Source organism: Amblyomma americanum, chromosome 5 (assembly GCF_052857255.1).
Source record: "Amblyomma americanum isolate KBUSLIRL-KWMA chromosome 5, ASM5285725v1, whole genome shotgun sequence".
NCBI classification, from domain to species: domain Eukaryota; kingdom Metazoa; phylum Arthropoda; class Arachnida; order Ixodida; family Ixodidae; genus Amblyomma; species Amblyomma americanum.
In genome coordinates this window covers 157,549,379-157,556,171 of record NC_135501.1, presented here as the reverse complement: position 1 = coordinate 157,556,171, position 6,793 = coordinate 157,549,379, and the positions used below count along the sequence as shown (strand labels likewise).

Genomic DNA, 6,793 nt, shown 5'->3' with positions numbered 1-6,793 from the left:
TGAGTATTTCGTGTGCACTACAACACACTGTGCGTCTATATGCGGTTTCCGCTGAAGAAGTGGCGCTCATAAAACTTTATTTCTAAATGCGTATATTTAGACGTCCCATAACGTGCATATACGTGGTTAGACTAGTCTTCTCAAGCTTCTTTTTAGCTCCCTGACACTTATGACTTCCCGCTTTCCCCATTTTGAGTTTTTAGGAGGCTCTGTACCCGCTGCGGTGGCTCAGTGGTTAGGGCGCTGGACTACTGATCCGGAGTTCCCGGGTTCGAACCCGACCGCGGCGGCTGCGTTTTTATGGAGGAATAACGCTAAGGCGCCCGTGTGCTGTGCGATGTCAGTACACGTTAAGGGTACCCAGATGGTCGAAATTATTCCGGAGCCCTTCACTACGGCACCGCTCCCTTCCTTTCTTCTTTCATTCCCTCCCTTATCCCTTCCCTTACATCGCGGTTCATGTGTCCAACGATATATGAGACAGAAACTGCGCTATTTTCTTTCCCCCAAAACCAATTATTATTATTATCATTATTAGGAGGCTGTGATAAACCGAGTTTAATTGTCATGTATGCTTGTTTGATTTCCCTTTAACTAAGGAAATAATGTCTATTTAAATGATTGGCTCTCAGGACGTCCCTTACATTGAAAGTGCGCAGAACCAACACAAAAAAAATTAGAATGTAATCATAAAGCGAAAGAAGAATTTGAATATTTGAGATGGCTGAAACACGCACACAATAACAGACCCTGTTGCACCTAAAAAGCATTTGGATTTGCGAGAGTCCAACGATAGCTTTAAAGACTAATTAGGCGATTATGTCCGCAACTGTCTTTAAAAAAATGATATATAGTTTTGAGAACTAAAAAATGAAGCGGAGAGCAAGCTCTACAACGCCTATAAAATCTTGGCCTGTCTTGTGTTCAAGAACCTAGTTCCCCAAGAATGCAATGGTACCATAATTAGAAAACTGCATCTCATCTTGCAGCCTACGAGGAGATTAATTAAGGAATACAACGTGGCCCGAATTGTCTTGCATTGGTGTTTGACGCAGCGCCCATTTTTTCAATGAGCTACTGCTGCGGCGTTGCTGACAGGCTAATTTTCCAGCTGCCGAATCACTGGTGTAATCCGAAAACCACCCAACTGACGTTGCTGCAACAATCAATCGGCCGATGCTATTGAGGATGTTGTTCATGCGCAAATGCTGACGGTATGTGTATTTTTTTAGTGTTAGTGCGCAGTACTTGTATTACTCTATTACGCAGTTTTTCTTTTACTTCACTCAATGGTGTAGGCAAGAAATAATTTCTTTCTAAAAAAATACTGTCAAATCTGCAGATGTATCTCTATAGATATACTTGGGTTCTCATTCGGTGTTCCCCCATATCAACGATTTCTTATGTCTTTACTTAATCCAAAAAGCTCCTCCCGAAAGTATTATATTTGTATTTTAATTGCTCATTGAGAATTTGGCACGCCCTTTTTCGCATAATGGAATCAGCTAAAGGTGTACTGTGAGCTTCCGTTACCCGGCATCGCATTGCCAATCTGCCTTGTGGGATATTTATTTGAAGTTAAAAAAAAAGCGGCAGGTGGCAAGAAAGGATAGAGGTTATTACTTTGTAATGGTGCACTCTAAAAATAAAACGTATAAAAGTATCAGACTTTGGTAGTCAAGCTCCGTGGTTGGCATCCGCTGATATATTCGAGGAGTAAGCTCAACCACATCAAACGGAGCCACCACGACTGTGGTGAAATACTGGGCAGTCTTAAAAGTGACGTTTGTTTTATGCAGACTTATCAATGGGCTGTGCTCCTAGGTTACTAATGAGTGCAGAAGCTTACTGATATTTCAGTCATAGCGTTTACCGCGTGTATTGCTGCACCACAGTTTTGCCTCTTTCTTGCAGTGTGAGGTCTAGCAGAAGCGCGCCTGCATTATCCAATCGGATTTTCCGAGCACAGCACACGGTTGGGTGCAATGGCCGTAGAATACGTCCAGTCATCCAAACGCCGCTCGCGACCTATGAAAATCATGCTTGATTTCCTAGGAACATGACTTCTTAGCCCTAGGTGATAATACTATACAACCAAGATATGTACGAACAAGTCTCTTTTCCGCAAAGTGGCTTCGTAGCTGCGAAAGGAACACATTCTTAGAAATTGCTTGAAACTTAACGCGTGCTTTTGCAGAACCTGTAGCCCATTATTGGCTCCAAGAAGCCCGACCGTTGTTTTGAGAGCCAAACTGATGACAATAAATTTTTATGGCGCAAGGGCATCTGCACAAGGTATTTTTCGTTTCCTGAAGATGGGGTCAAAGACCCCCTTCCCAAGCACTTCACCCTGATTTAGCCGAGCACCAGGCCAGACGAACATTGCACCCATTGTATCACTGTTGGGTACCCGGCGGCACTGGGCATCGAACCCCGCACCTCCCGCATGCGAGGCGGATGGTCAACCACAAGGCCACCGCTGTGGTGCGAACCCAAGTGATCTGTGTGCACGCCGGGAACTTAACGCATGCTTTGCAGACCCTGCACCGAATATTGGCTGGAAGGCAATCGAGCGCAATTTCAAGAATCCCGCTCTACTTTTGAAGGTCAAGAACTGCTCTCCACAGTGCAGGGCATATCTTGTGGCCGGCGATCGTTATCACTTACACAAATTACACCGGCTGCGAGAAAACATTTTTTAAGCTCGTTATCTTCAGTAGAGCCTTCAGTCGTACTGCCTGCAACGTGCCGCGTCAGGAACTTCGTTTATAAGATGATCTGCCATTACACTTTTCCGTTTCATTGAATGTGGGTATCAATAGTCTCTTTCGTCTGGGGTGGACTCTGGTGAGCCAGACAGAGCAGCAGAATGGTCATGGAAGACGGGATAGCGCGGCAGGCAGAACCCGGCTCAACTGTGTTAACATTTCCAGCGGGTGTCTCTAGGTGTTTTCTCTAAAGGGCGAGAGGCAGTAATGATTCCTTGTCTGCTGCCTACAATTGCCTTCATCTAGAGACAGCCTGAAAATCTATCCGAGGAACACGTCTAAGACTTGCGCAGGAAGCAAGGCAGACTGAATATATTTCAGTAATTAGAAGCATGCTATAAGTGCAGGTCGGTCTTCAGTATTCCACGTTCGTCTCCCTTTTGTGTTTTTTGTTGCCTGTTTCCGCAATATATTATCTGCAGCGTTACCAATAAAATACAGTTTTCAGAAAGCACTCTTATGTGTCTCCTTCCTTTAGTCGTCGTCGTTTTTGTGTTGCTTTTACAATAGTCAGCCACTCCAACTCACCAATTTTTGCATTTCTGTGCATCCTTGTTCAGATAAAAACCATTCGCGTTGCTCTAATGCTCGCGTTATTTTATATTCACTAAAATAAAAAGAAATGCTTTCTTTATTTTTTTATCTAATGGGCTCCTACAAAACCTTAATGGTATGTAAGCGCGCTTAGGAGTTAATACGCGGCCGTGTTTGAATAAAATCAGTTAGAACCTTGAGGTTTGTTAGGCTCGAACATTTGAGACGGAGGTGTTACGAAACCACGTGATTTTTTTTTCTTGTTAGATTTAATCAAATAGCTCCACTCCACTTTTCGCAGTTCCTGCAGAAGGAATCCACGCACATGCCCGCAACAAATCTGCCCGCAACAATTTTCAGTGGTTCCTGTAGGCATTTGTTGCTATGATTCTTCTGTAGACATTTATATAGCGGCTTTAGAAAACGCAGTAGTCGTTAGATTAACAAAGACAATTTTGTCACAAATTTACTTTCTCTCAGAGGAACAGGATTCTTAGTTTATCATTGTTTGAGTGCTAAACAAGCAGTTTATATTATATAATTTCGCTCGCTACTCGCTGCATAGAAAACTTTTCTCTTAAATATAGAGGCTTTTTCTGCGTGTTTTTTGCCTGCATATTGCAAGGTTCATGACTTCATCGGAACATGGCATAGGGAAGCATCTAAGCTTCCCCATCTTTTTTTTTCTCACGAATTTATTATCACAATCAGCGTTGACGTAATGTTTGTCTCTCAGGTATGCTTTCCGAACTGTTATAAATGAAGCGAGCATTTTCTGATGCATGCACATTTCGTTCAGGTTTCTGGGCGTTTCGTTCTCAGGAACGAAATAACCGGGATCTTTACAGGAATACAAAACGGCCTACCAATACCGGTTACCTTCACAGGAAGTTTCAATCGTTTGCCACCAATTTGATTTCGCGGGCTTTTGAGTTTCCCCACAATTCGCCAAGGCATTTAAACGCGCAGCGAAGAACGAAAACGCCGGTGGTTCCCTTCCTTCTCTATTTACTCAGCTCGTTTGCTCCCTGTAGGATACACAGGTCGATTGTTCCATTCCATTTATTTGCTTTCCCCGTCAAAAACACGAACCTCACCCTTCAGGGCTTGCCGGAAGCAAGACGCCTGAACAGTGGACAAAACTATCACACACTACCCTTTGGCATGACAACACTAGGGCACAGTGTTTATATTTATACGCTTCTCTTTTGTGTTCATTCTTTGTTTTTAGAAAACTGTGAGCAAAGCTACCCCAAGACGCTTCTCTATCGGCGCACAAAGTGCGGCCTAATGCGCCCACATTTTTTATTATTTTTGTATTGTCATTCGAGCAAGGAAATTTTCTTGGTAAACACTGAGAGGGTGGATCCATGCTTTCATTTGCTGGCTACCGCGGCCCGCGAAGTTCTCTTTTGGTCAAATTTGTCTAGTTCTTGTGTGTTCACGTCTTCTAAGAAGTATGGGCGCTTTTGTTCTGCAAAGAATAGAAGTGTTTTGGTCGAAGAGTTTGGCACATTTTTCTACAGCAGCTCTTTCACCGACGATTTGTGAAGTTTTAGGGGAAATGGTGTACATCAGAACTACGCCCAAAGATGATTCTGGGATAGTGACAAAGTTTCTTCACGGTTCTTAGCGTTCTCAATGTCGTTTCGTGTATGCCTTTCTTTGTTATCTCCTGCACGCTTGAAAAGAGAAAACCGAACAGCATCAGACCCTTGTCAAAGCCGAATTCAATACTTGAACTTTCTGTTCTATGTTCTTGCTTGTTTTTCCTACCTCAAAAGAGAATGTTGTTTTTATCCGCTTAAGAGTGTGCAAAAATAACACAGGACTGTCGCCTTCATTGAAGATTCGGCGCAATAGTTGCTTATATACGGACTGTTAAGGCTGCTGGGTCCCCCTTACGGGTTTGTAAACTACGACTGTTCGGGAAACCATGACGCTGTTATTGAAAACTGCGCCTATGGACAGAGATGATTCGCTAAATTACACTAAAATATATGTTCCAGATCATTGCAGAAAAGTGCTCTTCACGTGCAGTTTGTTTAGTTGCACTTACGATATTTTTTTTCAGTAAGTTATAGAGAAATCGGTGAAAACTAGTGCATCAGCATATCATTTTACAAAAGGAAAGGAAGATACAAAAGTGACGTTACATAGGTGATTTCGGTAAACAGTAACTTAAGGAAAATGATCTCACACAATGAACAACTCTACTTTACCTTACGCATGAACCGAAGTTGTCAGTTAAAGCCCAGTTAATATGAAATTAGGTGCTAGGCAAGGAGAAATTACTGAGACTCCCCTGGGCTTTTCCTTGCATTATTATACATTTCGCAAATAAATAAGTTGTGGTGGTTATTTTCCAAGACGCCATATATCCTTGAAATAAGGAATCAAATTTTTACTTTATGTCGATGCAGCCGGAGCCACAAAGGGTTGAGCACAACCTGTAACCGAGGGCTCGGCCTAAACAAAAACGAAACATGAAGAAATATTTCCGGACAATCTTTCACTCAAGGCTTCCCGCCTTCTCCGCGTGATCTTCTCTCCCTTACCATTTCCATTTCCAAGCACATGCTTCCTCGCAATGGACGTTAGGCTTCTTGACGGATGACATGCCCGTTTAGCTAACAGCTGCCCGTGGACACGGACATTTCGAAACCGTCATGCTTACGTTACGTTAGCGCCAGTTGCAGTTACAGCGTAGGCTGGGTACGAAGCGGCAACTGGCGTCGCGGACGGAAGGGTAGGAACACTGCTTGACAGGCATGAATACTGCCAACGAAAGGGAGGCATTTCATTTCGTTGGCCTATTCCAAGGCCCACACGCTTCCCCTCTACCGCTTGAGTTAAGCAGTTTCGTTGAGAGGTATAAAAGGCCAGGCCCAACGGAGGCGCCTGTACACGACCACCCTTTGTTATGCATGACGTGCAGTTCTTCCGTGTTCCCGGTCAGGTCCCACTCTAGAGATTCTTGTAAGGCTTCCCCTTGCATTAGCGGCCTGGTTAAGTTGTATAACGAATTCTGTGGGCACCGCTCTTTTTTCAGTATGCCTGCGCGGACCATGCGGTCAGGAACCTAGGGAGGAGTACATGAACTTAAAACCAAAGCTGTAAAAAAAACGAACGTAGCCACAAATTACGCGCGACCTGGGTATTACATTTGCGATAATTTTAGTAGGATGTAGGTAGAGAAACCAGCTGAAGAGGACGCGTACACAAGAAAAGGAATTCACAAGGCCGACGCTGGAGGATATTTTTGTTGGGCTTACTTCCCGGAATTATGCCCTTCTATACTGCAAAATTACAATAATATGATATGAAGACGCGCCTAATATCAGTCGAAATATTTATTATCTCCCAAGCAGGCGGCTGCTACCTAGTTATAAATATATTAAGGGATCGGAATTCCTTGCCTTGGTATACTACCGCAGCAAGCAATTTTGCCAAATAACTGGAGCGTAAATTCTTGTGTTTGTGATTGAATT

General features: G+C 43.5%; 1 non-coding gene across 1 annotated transcript; it reads left to right on the top strand.

Moving 5' to 3' along the window:
* Positions 1-217: 217 nt before the first annotated feature.
* Positions 218-289, top strand: TRNAS-ACU (transfer RNA serine (anticodon ACU)). The gene has a single exon. It is a non-coding gene; the product is annotated as a tRNA-Ser (tRNA).
* Positions 290-6,793: the final 6,504 nt, after the last annotated feature.